Genomic DNA, 15,548 nt, shown 5'->3' with positions numbered 1-15,548 from the left:
GAGATTGAATGATCTCATGGATGCTTCAGTAACACACAGGCATAGAAATGGCCACTTAACCTTTTGTATAATCCTTGAGTAAGAGATCTTTCAGAACAGAATGGAGGAAAGGGACTGGGTTTTCCATATGGAGGGTAGAGATCTAGGAGGAATAGTCTTTCAACTTAGAACAGTTTGAAGATGAGGAGATTGTAGAAGGGAACGGCGGGCTGTATCCTGCCACCCGGCTAGCTTTACCCAAAATAATTACACAGAAACTGTATTCTTTTAAAACACTGCCTGGCCCATAGTTTCAGCCTCTTATTGGCTAATTCTCACATCTTCCTTTAACCCATATTTAGTAATCTGTGTAGCACCACGAGGTGTGGCTTACCAGGAGAGATCTTAACCTGCATCCATCTCAGAGAGGAGAATCATGGCGACTGCCTGAAGCGTCACCCCACTCCTGCTACCCAGCATTCTGTTCTGTCTACTCCGCCTACCTAATTTTCTGTTCTCTTAAAGGGCCAAGGCAGTTTTCTTTATTAATTAACCAATGAAAGTAACATAGACAGATAACTCTCCTCCATCAGGAGATAGCAAGGAATAGCACTTGCTCGCGGGGGCTGGGAGAGCAGAGACATGAACCCTGCGGGGCAGTACGGACTGCTGTGGGCAGAGACATGAACCCTGCGGGGCAGTATAGACTGCTATGGGTAGAGACAGCTGCCAGCAGGTAGGAGAAGTGGTTCCAAGTTTCCTTCTGGGGTTCATGAATGCCTCTTGGGCCGCCTGACCTGATATCTATAAATATATGACACCTTACCCCAAACATTCCCCATATCCTCCTAATCCACAATGTGCTATTATGGAAACTGAAATTAAGGCTGCTTGTCAGCTGTCTTTGAGTGACCCTCCAGGTGACTCCTGAAGTGAAGAAATGAATCAAGGAGGTCACTGCTGCCCTGGTCAGGGAGATGCAAGAAGGGCTGTAGGCCAGGGAATGCAGGGCCCTCAGAATTTGCAAAGCAGGAAATTGGATTCTCTTCTGTGGGTCTCAGACAATGGCCCTGCCGACCCCTTCCCTCATAGCTCAGAGAAACCCATTTCAGACCCACCTTCTAGAAGTCTGACATCATAAGTTTGTATTGTTTTAAATGAGGACGGCATAGTAATTTCTTACACCAAGAAGCAGATATGATATGACAACCCGTTTTTATTTTGAAAACATAAAACCCTTATAAGTATATATGTATATATATGGAAAATTTATGGAATACAAATAACTTGAAAAATCTTGTTGAAATTAATTCTGGGATTTGTCTAAGCCAGTTTTGCTGGAGGAAGTGCAGGGATGCATCTCACTTTGCTTCCCTCTCTCTCCCTGTTTCACCAGGGAAGTGGTCTCCTTTCTCTTCCCGTTCTTCTCTCTTCCCCCCTTCCCATCCCCTCTCTCCCTTTCTTTCTCCCTTCCTCTTTGCCCTACTTCTTTCCTCCCTCCCAGTACCCTGGGTTGGCCTGTATCTCAGGCCCAGCTTACAGTGTGAGTGACCTCACCTCCATGGATGGACTTCCTTTACCATCATGTGCTCACTGTCTAGATCAATACCTAGCTCTCTTAACAAAATAAGAAAAAAAAGTAGCTGCTTTTCCAGGAAGCACATCTCTGTTACTGGATTGCATGGAATAGCAATGCCTTACGTTTTCATTTGGAAATGAGTGTCTTGGCTAGAATTTATGTTGAGATGAAACAAAAATCACAATTTAAACCCTAGTTTGAAAACTTAGGATCGCAGATTCTCCAAGATCTGACATTTCTGAATTGCTACCCGTCGGGGCCACTGGTGGAAAATTGCCCATCTGCCCTCATATGATGGTGTAGCAGCATGGGAAAATGATGACGTTCCCTTCAGACCTGGGGGGTGGCATGGAAGGTGTTTATCTCTGGGTCCCAGCCCCAAGGCACCCCAGTGTGTACATGCAGGGATTCCTGAATCTGGAACGGATCTGACATGTGGGGTCATCCCCAGAATTTTCAGTAAGGCATCGTCCATTCCTGTGCTCCACACCACTGGAAGCTGCTTCAGCTCATTTCAAACTAGTCTACCTAACTTTGCTGTACTTTTTCTTTTCCTTCTTCCTCTTCTCTTCCTCCTCTACTTCTTGAGACAGAGTTTCACTGTATAGCCCTTAGTGACCTGAAATTCCTTGTGTAGACCAGGAACTCATGGAGTTCCAAGCCTGTCTCTATCTTCCATATAAGCGATAACAGTGTGATCCACTATGTTTGCCTCATTAAACCTTCTTAATATCTAAGATAAACAAAAATAGTCTTTTTTGGTGAAACTTGGTTTGGGACATTCTGGTGTTATTTACTAATAAATTCTTAAAGTAGTTGGCATAGCATCTTCTAGAAGCAAGGCTGTTTCTAGTGCTGATCTATTTTTCCACGCATCCTCTGACCCCATCTTTGTTGAAATGGCTGTATGTACCTGGTCCTTGGAGAGCTGACTTTCCCCAGAGGATCCCACATCCTAGTTGGGAAGAAAGCAGGCAAGGTGAGCACGAGGCAGCTGGTGCTAAGATGATGAGCAGTGGTGGTGGTGGGCACTCCTGTCAGCTTCCCAGGGACATGCTGCCCAGTAAAGGGGCCCCTGAGACCAAGTGCTCAGACACCAAGGCATGCTGGCAAATAGACCAAGAACTGAGCTTGGGGTCCTGTTTTTGTGGGTCACTTCTTGGTCATTTGTTTCCACTAATTTTTCTCCCACGGAAACTGATATTCTTCTAGTTTATGAACTTGTGCATGCAATGACTTAGATATCACTGGCTTCAAAACTCCAGAGCATACGTTTCCATGAATTATCAGAGAGTGTTTCTGTCATCCTTATCCAGCTCTGCCATTGTAACATGGGGTGTGTGTGTGGGGGGGGGGGGGAGACAAAGCATAGGTAATATGGAAAAGAAAAAACATAGTTGTGGTTCAATAAAATTTTATTGACAAAAGGGGACAGCCAGGTGGAATTAGCCCTAGCAGTTTTAGCTTGCTGAACCCTGTTCTCGAACAACTGGTGTAAATATCAGTTTTTGGAATTTTCCTCATGCCCTACCACACCATGGATTTTAGAATGCACTCTTAGAAAGAACCATCCTTTAAAAACCGTACTGTTTTACTTCCATGTTTAAAATCCATGATGTGGTAGGGCATGAGGAAAATTCCAAACGTGAGCCTGGAGGTTTTAGTAGCTTCTCAGGTGAGCCAATAATAACTGGGAGTTGTGTGAATTTCTGAGAGTCTTCTAGAACCCAGCAAAGAAATGATAGCAGTCTGGATTCATAATGGAGACTCAGATTGACTCAATTTTCCAGTATTTTGCGTCTTGGTTAATATTTAACAGACCTCTGAGATTCCAGATCTAATCCATCTTTAGGTCATTATAGCGCAGGAATCCAACAAGAAAACTGCACTAATCCAGTCTCGGCAGAGGGCTCGACACTGAGTGAGCACACGTGTTTTAACTCCAAGGTTTTTGAAAACCTAGAGTGGAGCTGATTAGTTTAGAGCTGTTGGGAAGAAGTGTGGTGAATATCTGAACGGGTGACCTGTGGGAAGCCTACAACACGAAGAAGCCAGGAACTGCTGCTTAGTGTAAGGTGAAGGCTGTGAAGGGAGCCCCAAGTGCAGACTGGGGGAAGAATGCGTCTTGAAGCCAGAAAGTCTGTCTTTAATAGCAGATTCTGTGGGAAAGTCTCTACATTCAAAGGTTTGAGTAATCATTCAGAGCAAAACAGTACAGTTTTTAAAGGGTGGTTCTTTCCGAGAGTGCATTCTAAAATCCATGGTGTGGTAGGGCATTAAAGGACTTCAAAATCATCACCCCAAGAAAGCCATCTGAGTCACCTCTGCTGGCCTTATGTGACCACAAGGTGTCTGTTTCTTCGCTGATAATGGAGAAGTGAATGGCTCCAGAAAACTTTTTTTTTTTTGAGTAAAACTTCAAAAATGAGAAGCAGATGAACTGTCAGACGGCTCAGAGTGCTCGAACCATTTCTCTAGGAACAGATGAAGAGGGGAGCCTGTGGTCTCTGGAGACCCTGCGCCCGGCATGGTGTGATTTATTTGATCTAGCTTCCCAGCAGGCTCTGGGCTGCTGTTTTTAGGGAGGGATGGAGGAAAAGATGGAAGTATGAGAGTTGATAGCTTCCTGGAAGAAGCCATAGTAAGAGGCTGCAGTTATTCTAAGTAAAAATTACTTAAACCTTGTCTTGGGTTTCGAATTCTGGATAAAGGACCTCGTCTAAAACATAACATGTGGTTTGGGGGCATGCGCCACTCCCTGCCATGTGCAGCCTGAGCCTTGTCGGCCTGCCCGTCATTGATGTGCACTCTCGAAGGGATCAAACCGATCTGCTCCACGCATTTGTGGATTGTTTCATAACCTGTTTAGGGCTAGCTTCAGCCTCACAAAACTCAAAGGCTTTTCTTTTAAAAATGTCGAGCTGATGAAGGAATAATCCTTACTGTGGGTGTTTAACCAAAAGACTTTTAAACCAAGTGAACTGTAGGTTGAGTTCTCTTTGGCTCATAAACCAAGTAAACATAGCTGTGCTTTGGGTTCTCTTGCACGCGGGACAAAGCTTTTTAACCGAAGGACTATGGTGAGAAGACAGCCATCTTCTGCCTTCTTTTTAACGCTCTTCTGCTCCCTTGAGAATTAAATAAGAGACCTTCAAAAACATCATGGCTGTGTTTCACTAAGCTTTGAAGCTTTTCCTAGCTTTGCCAGAAATCTTTGTTTTCTGGAAAGTTCTCTAATGGGGTGTTACTTTCCATCACTATGATACATACCCAAGATAACTTCTCAAGAAATGTTGTTTAAAATTTTGGCCCATAGTTCCAGGAGACTCAGCGGCCCCATTGTTTTGGTTCTGTGGAGTGGTGGTGCTGGAGCATGCGGTGGGACACGACCACTTCAGGACAGAAGCAAAAGGAAAATACTGGCGTTCCCAAACCCCTTTGAGGGTACACCGCCAGTGACCTGAACAGCACCCACAGCCCTATCTCTTAATAGGTGTAGCCACCTCCTAGTATCACCACAGGCAGGCAGGGAAGAAGTGTTTAATGTGTGGGCCTTTAGAATATCTTTAGGATACACTTACCCAAATCATGGCAAGAAGTGCATGGTTTCTTATAGAACTCTCTCTCTCTCTCCCATGATGCATATGTGTGTGTACATGTATATATGTGGGCATACACAGGCCAAAAGGTCAATGTCAGGTGTCTTCTTCTGTCTCGATTTTGAGATGGGTCTCTCCCTGAGCTTAGAGCTAACCGATTCATTGATTCAGCTAAACTGCTGGCTGTCAAGTCCAGGAATCCTCTTGTCTCTACCTCTCCAGGGCTGGGGTTTACAGGTGCACACTGATATGCTCATTTCTTTTTTGGGGTTGCTTGGGATCTGAACTCAGGTCCTCAAGCTTGTGAGGCAAGCACTTTACCCACCAAGCCATCTCTGCAGCACCCAAAGTCTCCTTCTTAGCTTGTACAGCCTAATTAGTGGAGATAGCGTAGCAATAGCAAATGAATATCTAACCTAGTCCTAAGTAATCTATTTCCACTGTTAAACTTTTAGGGTCTTTGACACTATTTGAGTATAAATAGCCAGCTCTTTATCTTAAATCCGATCATGAACTCTTGATACCCGTGTGCTCAGACAGTTGCTGCTGACTACGTAACAAGCCCGTCCCGTCCAGCATAGTTCGTTCACCAGGCTCCTAGTCTGCTTTGCCACCGTCATCACATCCAGTCAAAGGGCCACCCGTAGGACCCCGTCTTAACTTTCGGTCCTACTGCCAAACTCCTGCTTCCTCTTGCTCACCCCTCTGCCTATTCTCTAAAGTCTATTTTCTTTGGAGTAACTAAATTGATAAAAACTTCCATCCTTACTATTACAAATTTGTGAGGGGTATCTGTACTCTGTTGTTTCCAGCCACCCTATCCTCATGGCTCCCTGAGTTTTCTTCCTTTCCTACCCTCTATTACAGCCAGACTGGCCATACTGCTTGTCTCTTTCACCTCTGTCTCCCACTCCCTTCTCAGGAGCTGGGAATCAGGCTTTCTTCCTCCCTTACATAGTGTGTCATTATTGATATGGACTGGCCTTTCTCAGAACTCCCGCAAGCCACCATTCCCGTGTTAGCTCCTCAGAGACACCTGAGCATGGTGTAGTCTAAAATAGAAGCCCTCACACCTACCATGATCCTCCATTGTGCTTTCTTACACATTTGGTGTGTATGGATCAATCAGTTCATTTGTCCATTCATAGATTTCATTTGTCCATATGTTTCCTACTTAGTTCAGTTACTTTCAGAATATGTGTCCTTGGTGACAACGGCTTTGGTGGATCACTTGATCTGTGTTCCTGGGTGTACATGGACCACCATTCTGTATAACCTAAGAATATATAACCTATATATACCATTTAGTATAACTTAAAGCTTTACAACCTAAGAAATTGGTTCTGGAATTAGTCTTTGTAGAAGGTGGAACTGAGACTAGGAGGGGACCCATATCCAGAACCATCTGAACACTCCAGGGGTCCTTTAGGAAATGTCAGATGATGAGAGGAGTTATCATTCCCTACAGATGTAGTCGTCCCCGCCGGTAATCTTCCTGTAAGCACAGAGTGAGGAAAATGGGAGCTTGAGTCTGCAGAACAAATGAGCCTCCTGTGTGTAGGGTCCTGGAAATGATGGCTTTGCTGGTGTGGTTGCTGAGTTGCTTTTAAATGTCAGAGTCATTGCTGCGTAATTGAGATGTAGAAAATTTCTCCCTTTTTTAGTGTGCCACTGTGTTGTAAGTGTGCAGAGTTGTGTGACTACCACATAAGCTACACACGAGCTTCTGTCTGCCTAAAATCCCCTTGCCTCCGTTTCCTCATCTGTAGAGAGGGGTTAATAATTGGAGCTAGAGATGACTAGCTGTTATAGTATATAACAGTTATATAGTATATAGTGTTGCAGTTTCTGTGGTCATTGTTAACAGTGCACTTAAAAAACCCCTTTCTTGTGTTTGTCACACTCCAGTGTGGGAGCTGGACACCTATTTGCTTCCTTCTCTGCCCTTTAAGATCAAGGGCAGTGACCTGCTCAAAACAGGAATGATTCATGCTCATTTGACAGGAAGCTGGTATCTGATAACGCCTGGGCTAACCTCGAGGGGCCAGCACCCTCAGAGAGCGTGTTTACATTTCCATCCATTGACTCAGGTCCCCTGTTCTTAAAGCTGTCATGTCTCTGTTGGAGCACACTTGTTTCTTAGACTCATAGAGGTGCAGGAGGAAGCTGTGGCTTCTGAGGTGCCCTGGTTTCTCTCAGCTGGGCTTCTTCCATTAAAAGGGTTGAGTTACGAGTTTGACTAGTATGGTAGGGCTAGAAGCTTGGGGAGCTTTTTCCTCTGTGTGTGTGTGTGTGTGTGTGTGTGTGTGTGTGTGTTGCTATTTAACCAGCTCTCACATTTACTAGCTTAGGCTGGCTTTGAACTCAAGACCTTTTTGCTCTTGCCACTGAAAGCTGCCCCTACTACACTCTCTGCTTGGAAGTTTTGGCAAAAATATTTTTTAATATTTTTCTTTTTTATTGCTACTTCCATCCCAAAATTGTTTCCTTTAGTACTGCTTCACCACTCTGTCTGACATTTCCTCATAAAGCAGTACACTCTCACCACAGCTTCACTTTTCATGGTTAAAGGAACCTGTGGCCAATGCGATCCAGAAATAGGAATTTCCAGAAGTAAGTGATATTTTAATTGCGTGCCATATTATGAATCATCCCTTTGCCAGCGTATCCAGGCTATAGATGTTATCTTCTGTTTGTTACTTAGTAGGTGTCTGGGTTGTCAGAATTTGGCATTATCTGTATTTTGAACACCCACTGCTCTTGGTCAAGAAGAAACTAGTGTAAGTGACCATTTGTAAACAAACAGACTTGGCCTTGTTTGCCTTTGAGATTCCTTGTAATGGGATTTGAGCTTAAGTTTGATTTTAGGGAACAGTGAGCATATACACAAAGAACAGGTAGGATCCACCCATGCCCACCCACCTACTAGGAACTGGGCTGTACCGGTTCTACCCACGTGTCTACAAGATCACTGATATAGTCTGGTTTCACTCGATTTCAGTTACCTCAAGGGAAACAAGGAATTTTTGTTGTGCTGAGCATTGTTCATGGGTTGTATATGATGTCCGCAAATGCACATTCACTTCAGAGAATTAGAGAATTCATTGTGTGCTCTTGGAATCTTACTAAAATGAAGGAAGGAAAAAGGTGGAGTTGATCTGAATTCGGTCTGCAACCTTCCCTCCCCAGCAGACTCTGAATGCACACACAGGGAACCCAAGCCCTGTAGGAATTTGCCTTTCTGCTGCTGTTTTGAAGCACGCACCAAAAACAACTTGGGGAGGAAAGGGTTTATTTCACCTAGCAAGTCACCATCTACCAGGAAGGGAAGTCAGGCAGGAACTGGGCAGGAACTGAAGCAGAGTCCATGGAGGAGAAATGCTTACTGCCTTGCTACTCATGGCTTGCTCAGCTTTTGTCTTACATACCCAAGACCACATGCCCGGGGTAGCACCAGTCATTTCAGTCATTAATGAAGAATCCTTCATAGACCAGTCTACAGGCCAGCTATGGAGACAATCTCTGTGAAGGTTCCTTCTTCATACGTGGCTCTAGCTTGTTTAGTTCATCATCACAAGCCCTACACACACACACACACACACACACACACACACACACACACACACAGAGAGAGAGAGAGAGAGAGAGAGAGAGAGAGAGGTCGTTGGAGTGAGTTGTGCTGTTCTTTGAGACATCCAATGAGAGGTTAAAGTGTTGTGTTCTATTTGTTCACCATCAGCCATTAAAGAAACAGTATGTGGTGTTCAATTACAATTATAATCATTATCATCATTAGTATGATACTAATTGTTAAATTATAAGGTTGGATCATAATCAGATGTTATAGATAATATAAGATCATTTTCACAATTTTGTGCCTGTCATATAGCAAGAAGGGATTTTTCTTCAATGTTTGCTACCTATTCATTTTGAGGTAAGGAGTAGAAGTCATCAGAATTTTTGTTTATTTTCGGTGCTGAGGATTGAACCCAGGACTTTGCATGTGCTAAGAACAGTTGATTATTGAGTTACCCCTTTAGTCTCCAACAAAGGCTTTAGAAAAAAAGTGTGTCTATATGTGTTTGTGTTCCTATATATGCAAGTATGAATATATCTATGTATATATATATATATATATATATATATATATATATATATATATATAATTAAAAGCCCACGAAATGGGGAGCTTGTCCTACAGGAAGCTGTCCCCAGGACAGAGGAGTGCTAGAGATCTGGACCTAAAGAGAGGTCTGTGGTTCTTCTTTTAGCTCCCTCTGCTCCATGTGTCCTCTGTCAGTTGTTATTTTGCCTGTGAGCACCTTGTGACCAGTGACTGCCCCTCTTTCCCTGTCAGTGTCTGTTGAACACTGGACTCACACCTATGAAGCATGAGAAACATACGATAACAGAAAAGAACATGGTTCATTAAACCTGCAGGCTGGTATAGCAGGAGGCTTTTCTGCATCCTACCTGGTATGGTTGCCACTTATAAAATCATCACTCAGAGACTTAATATTAACTATAATCATTTGTCCAATGGCTTGGGCTTATTACTAGCTATCATTACATATAAATTAACCCATTTCTATTAATATGTGTTTCACCATGTGGACTGTGGCTTACAGGCATTGCTCTGGTATCTTACTCCTCTGGTAGCTGCTGGCATCTCATCAGCCCTACCTTCTTTCTCCCTATATTTATCTTGGTTTTTCCACCTAGCTATATTCTGCCCTGCCAAAGGAGAAAGCAGCTTTATTCATCAACTAATAATGGCAACACATATTTTCAGCATAAAGAAGGACATCCCACACCAGGCTGGTTATAGAGGAAAAGATATGTGTGAAGACAGTGTTAGTGAAGAGTCAACTTTAATACCTACCTAGTGAAAATCACCAGCATTTGCTCAACTAGTCATCTAGTATTCAGGAAAACATCCATTGTGTTACAGATGTTGTTCTAGTGTGTAGTATCATAAGTCAGGATCACAAAATAACAGTCTGCTTGACAGACAACATGGGCAAATGCTTAAAGCTGTCAGGGTAGCCTATGATTTATTATTTGTCTCAGAGCTGTATGCAAACCAACACACACATGCACATGCATATGCACACATACATACACACACCAGGATGGAGCCCAGAAACCTCAGTGTGCCATGAGAACTGACTTTTGCGCTTTCTGAAGGCATTGCATCGGGCCTGGAGAGTTTTGTCATTGTCCTTTGCTTCTAAACTTGTCTCTTTCTTTCTATTTTTCCCCCTCAAGACAGGGTTTCTCTGTAGCTTTGGCTGTCCTGGAACTAGCTCTGTAGACCAGGCTGGCTTCGAACTCACAAAGATCTGCCTGCCTCTGCCTCCCTAGTGCTGGGATTAAAGACGTGCGCCACCACCTCCTGATTCCTAAACTCGTCTCTTTCACTGACAACCTAGTTTCCTTCTAATCGTTTTCTTTCAACTGGTTCAGGCCTAGATTTAACGCTAACAGAATGAAGCTGAAAGGACCAGTCAGTTGAGCTGCACTGGTCCCATTCAGGCACTTGGTGGTATCTATATATCATAATATAGTTCTGCTGATGGAGGCCTTTTAGTAGTAAGGTATTTTTAAAAATTTTTTCCAACTTGCAATTGTTTATTATTTAAATTGTTTTGGCAGTTTCTTAGAGGAGGCATGTATAAGAAGTCAAATAATGATTAGTCTGTAGTTCTGATTATGGAGATGTTGCTGTAGCTAAGGCAACCCTAAAGGTTAAGATTAGAGGCCAGCCTCCTGAGGATTCCTCCACCTCTGCAGTCCAGGCATGGTCAGAGCAAGCAAACCCCTGAACAAACAGAGCCTTTCCTCAGTGTTATTCCGTAAGTAGTGCAGTATCACTGCACTGAGTCATCTGGAGACAACAGACGTGGGGGCTGTGGCAACCATGGATGTGGGGGCTGTGGAGACGGTGGACGTGGGGGCTGTGGATACGGTGGACGTGGGGCTGTGGAGACGATGGACATCATGGGACTGTGGCTGGCTTATTCAAATACTCTATTGCGGGCAGCTGTGCTCCTGGTGTCCACGGGGAACCTGGAACCAGTCTCCTAAGGATGACCCCACTGCCACTGTCCTGTTCATTGACAGTTCAGTGTGTGCTTTCGGGAGAGGTCCCTGAGCAGGAAGCAAGGCAGTTTGGAAAATCTCCCTGGGAAGAAACCTGAAAGTCTTGAGAATTGTCTGAGAGTCTGGAGGAAGTGCCCCAGGCTCTGTGAAATTAAGAACCTGCTTTCTTTGCTTCTGGGCATCCTGGGAGGAGATTGAGAAACACCCTGAGTTTAGAAGCTGGGTCCCATGACAGGGAACATTCCTCACCCTATAACAGGGACTATTAGATACCTCACCAAAGGGGCCCAGACTCAGCTTATGAGAGGCAGCTGCCACTGGGGTAATTCAGTAGTAAGCAAATAAACATACTGGAAGCATCTGTAAGCTATGAGCAATGGCCTCTGTCAGCTCAACAAGCCTTTAGAAGCTCTGTCCTAAAGCTAGGCCTCCCATCCCTTCCCCACAGGTGAGCTTACTGTAATATAGGCCTCCTAGTCAGGTCAGAGCCTTAGCACAGATAAGGGACAAGAGAAAGTGGGGGAGTGCCCTGGAGGCAGGCAAGAGCTTCCACCTGCCCCTGACTTTCAGTTCTGTCTCTTCTCATTTTTATTACCTGAATGCATATGCACCTCACTGTGTAGGTGGTACCCCCAGAGCCCAGGGTGTTGGGTCTCCTGGAACTGGAGTTACAGGCGCTTGTGAGCCCCCTGATGAAGTGCTCTGAGCCAGCTCCTCAGCCCGCCCTTCCTTTTTGTATTAACTGCTCTGGGCATTCACTCTTCAGTGCTCAATTTTTGTTTTGATTTCTTTTTCTAGATCTCCCCCCCCCCCCCCGACCCCTGCGCGCACATACGCGCGCGCGCGCGCGCACACACACACACACACACACACACACACACTCACACACACTTGTACCTGTTTGTGTAGAGTTCTCACTCTCAGGCTGTCACTAAACTGGAATTTGCTCTTTTCTTTCTCTCACATTATCCTGACTGCACTGAGCAGACCTCCCCCACTGCCATGCCCCATGAAGGGGCTGAGGAAGTTTCTTTGTCCTGAGAAGTTTTTTGTCTTTGAGCAAACTGCATTCCTTCAACAACACAGTGGCTCCTCAGCTTTCAGAGTCTTTCCTGGTCCTGGTGCTCCACTGAAGAACTCCTACCCCGTCTGCACTTACACAGCCCAGGGTGACTTGTGCACACCGAGTTCAGAGGCCTTTGTTCTCTGGGCAGAGATGACAATCCCGCTCTCTGCCTGTGGCTTCTCCTTCCCTTTCTCTTCATTCTTACGGCTTTCTTGTCTTGCCAACTTTGGCACCCCTCTGAAGAGCCACATTCCTTCCTGGTTTAGGATCCTGGGAATTAGCCCCAGGGAGAAAGGCAGTCTCTAATTGGTGTAGCCCACTTTATCAGGCCTCCAAAGCAGTTTAGTAGTAAACAGATTTGTGAGGAAACAGAACACAAATTTTTTAAAACATATATTCATACAAAGAATGGTCTGTTTAGTCCTAGAGTTCATACACACGACAGCCATCTCGTGAATAATGCCTGTCTGAATTTCACTGTGTAGCAGTAGGAATGGTTTTGCTTTGTGGAAACTTCACACCAAGTGGCTCCTTCATAATCTGTGTCTGCCTCGGGTTCTGAAAATGAGCCCTTCCTCTGCACACCAGCTAGAGCACACTTCTACCATGAGTTGGAAGCAGCTCTGGCCTTCACAGTGCTGGGGCATCTCCAGCCTCCCACCCACTGCAGGACCCTGGTGTTCAAGTGGACAACTTCCTAACAATTTCAAAAGATGATACAAGACAGAAGTAATGGAGAGACTTGTCAGGAAACAGAAAGAGCTCGGTAGCCTACAACAAGATTGCCCCCCAAACACAAGGGGCCTGAGGCTCTTTGTTCTCCTTTGCATCTTGGGGCGGTAGCCTGGCTGTGTCAGCTCCTCTCCCAACTGAGCCATCAGAACGCCACATGGTCACTCGACTATTCCAAATGTGAGCAATGATTCTCCCAGTCCAGACACCTCTCATCACACATGGCACCTTGCTGCATACGACACATGCAGGCGTATATGTCGACAGTCACTCTTCTCTGGGGCCTCTAGTGCAGGTGCACTGTCCCCACAGTCTCTAACCTGTGAGGAAAGTACGCGTTCAAGATTGTCCCACCCTGGACTCCATACTCAGAGACAATCACTAATCACCCCCAGCAACTCTCTTTGTCTAAGCAGCCCAGCACTGTCAGTGCCTCTTGGATGTGGCATCTCACTCCCAAGGAGGTTATCTGCCCCTTTGCTTTCAGGTGTGCTTAGGAGAAAGTCTGTGGGCTGGAGGTGGGCTACTTTCACTCCTGGGCCTGAGCCTTGTAACTGCAGTCAAAGGTTGCGTGGTGTTTTATATCTTTTGCTGTTGTGTTTCTTAGACCTTAAAGTGAGAGCTTGTTCTCTCTCTCACTTTCCCAGGAAGACCAGAAAGCCGAACAGCCGATGATGAGGGTATCTTCATCTGAAGCCATGATTTAACTGTTCAGGTGAGTCTTTGGGTAGGGTAGCCCAGTCTAGGGCTGGTCTGTTTTCTGAGAACAGGCGAAGGCACACATGAAGGGTAGCCCTATCTAACATCTGTCCAAACAGAGCTCTGAGAAGTGTAAATCACTCCTGGCTGAGCATGTGTTCCCCAACTTACAGGACATGCAGTTCTTAGCATTCCTGTATTCTGCTGTTCCAGTGGGGGCTGCCAGGAAAGGGGGGGGTTAAAGGTAATGTGAGCATTCGTTCTGAGCTGAGTTGTGGTCCTGAAAGGGCCTTGACTGGCTCTAAATTAAACTCTCTGGGTATTTAGAGAAACTCTCATATGTGGTTCAGGCTGGTCCCAAACACTCAATGCTCCTCCTGTCTGTCTGTCTGTCTGTCTGTCTGTCTGTCTGTCTGTCTGTCTGTCTCTCTCTCTGTCTCTCTCTCTCTCTCTCTCTCTCTGTGTGTGTGTTTGTATGTGTGTTTTCCCATTTATTCCCATTTATTCTCAGGGTGTGTTCATGAAAAGTGGTCATTTTCTTTGTGCATAAACTAAATTCAAGTGCAAAGATGTGTCCGGCATAGAGTGAAGGGGTAGATACGAAACCCTTAGTTTCTACAGGGTTATCACATCGAGCCTTTGCCGTCTTGTCCTCACTTCTGATTTCTCATTTTTAGTGATCGCCTTCATGAACCTTTACAAAGTATTCAATCTAATCCTTCCACATAAGCTAATTTCTCAGTAAAACTACGTATACATAGAGATCACTGGACACCTCATTCTGCCTCAGTCTCTTGAGTGCTCGGCCAACGCAATAATCCAAATCAGACCAAATCAAACCGAATTAGAAAAAGCCTAGGTTTAATGGATGCCAGTGCTCCCGGGTGGCCTTCCAGCCCCCAGAGAGGAGAGGGAGAAGGAAGACCAGAAAGCCACTTGCTTGTTCTCTGGGGGCTGTTTAATTACCCTGTGGGAGGAGTGGTCTTTAGCATCTCTGAGGAGGGGTCACCCTTTGGCAGGCTTTCTTGGAGATGGAGTCTGGACTGAGGAGACTCCCAGAGGAGGGGGCTTGGGATGGAACTTCCCCCCAAACATTCTAGACTCTTGGGGTATAGGAATGCCAGAGGCTGAAGCCTTAACCCAAACACTGGGATCAGAGACACATTTCAGCATGTTCAGTTTACTTAGACTTTTTATAAAGGAGCAGAACCAGTGCAGAAAGGGAGGAACTGTTAGTGGCTTAACTCAGGGTGGTATTTCTCTGAGTGTTTCTTGGAGCACAGCGTCCCAACTGTGCAATGGGCACTGGTGGTGTAGTCAAGTGACCGGGGAACATTGCATTGGCTAAATGGTTATCCTCAGAACTAATGGACCTTCACGTTTCCATGGCTGTTGGTCAGCAGTGCTTGTCCTGGTTCTGTGCAAGCTGTGGCCTGCGACTAGCATTCCACTTGCGAATTTGCTCTTTTCTGACTATCAGCCACAAGTGATGTAGTTATAAATGAGAATGGCAATGCTGAGATGCAGATGCAAGTGCTGCAGGTGAGCAAAAGGAATTGCTCAGCCACAAGGGTTTAAGAGAATGAGCCCTAGAGCTAGGTGGCTTGGCTTTAGTACTGGATGGGTCTGACTTTTGTGTCTTCCTGATGGTGGAAGGACATGTAGCCTGTCTTCCATGCTCCTTGCCCACAGTGGAAATCGTATCTGCCTCATTGGAATGGTTGTTACAAGGACAGGCATTATGAGTGCCTGCAGGACTAGGCTATATACAGATGCCATTAGATTTGTTCAT

At 45.2% G+C, this 15,548-nt stretch overlaps 1 protein-coding gene across 3 annotated transcripts in view; it reads left to right on the top strand.

Moving 5' to 3' along the window:
- Window positions 1–15,548, top strand: part of Svil (supervillin) — a 202,143-nt gene that overhangs the window by 39,600 nt on the left and 146,995 nt on the right. For 2 of the 3 annotated variants that reach the window (XM_038334786.1, XM_038334784.1), the window contains exon 1: window positions 13,704–13,772. The exons of the other annotated variant lie outside the window; for it this stretch is intronic. The gene's annotated coding sequence lies outside the window, so the exon portion shown is untranslated. Of the gene's footprint in view, window positions 1–13,703; window positions 13,773–15,548 lie in introns of those variants that run through there. 3 annotated transcript variants of the gene reach the window in all.

This window comes from Arvicola amphibius, chromosome 6, assembly GCF_903992535.2.
Source record: "Arvicola amphibius chromosome 6, mArvAmp1.2, whole genome shotgun sequence".
NCBI lineage: Eukaryota > Metazoa > Chordata > Mammalia > Rodentia > Cricetidae > Arvicola > Arvicola amphibius.
This window is presented reverse-complemented; position numbering and strand designations above follow the sequence as displayed.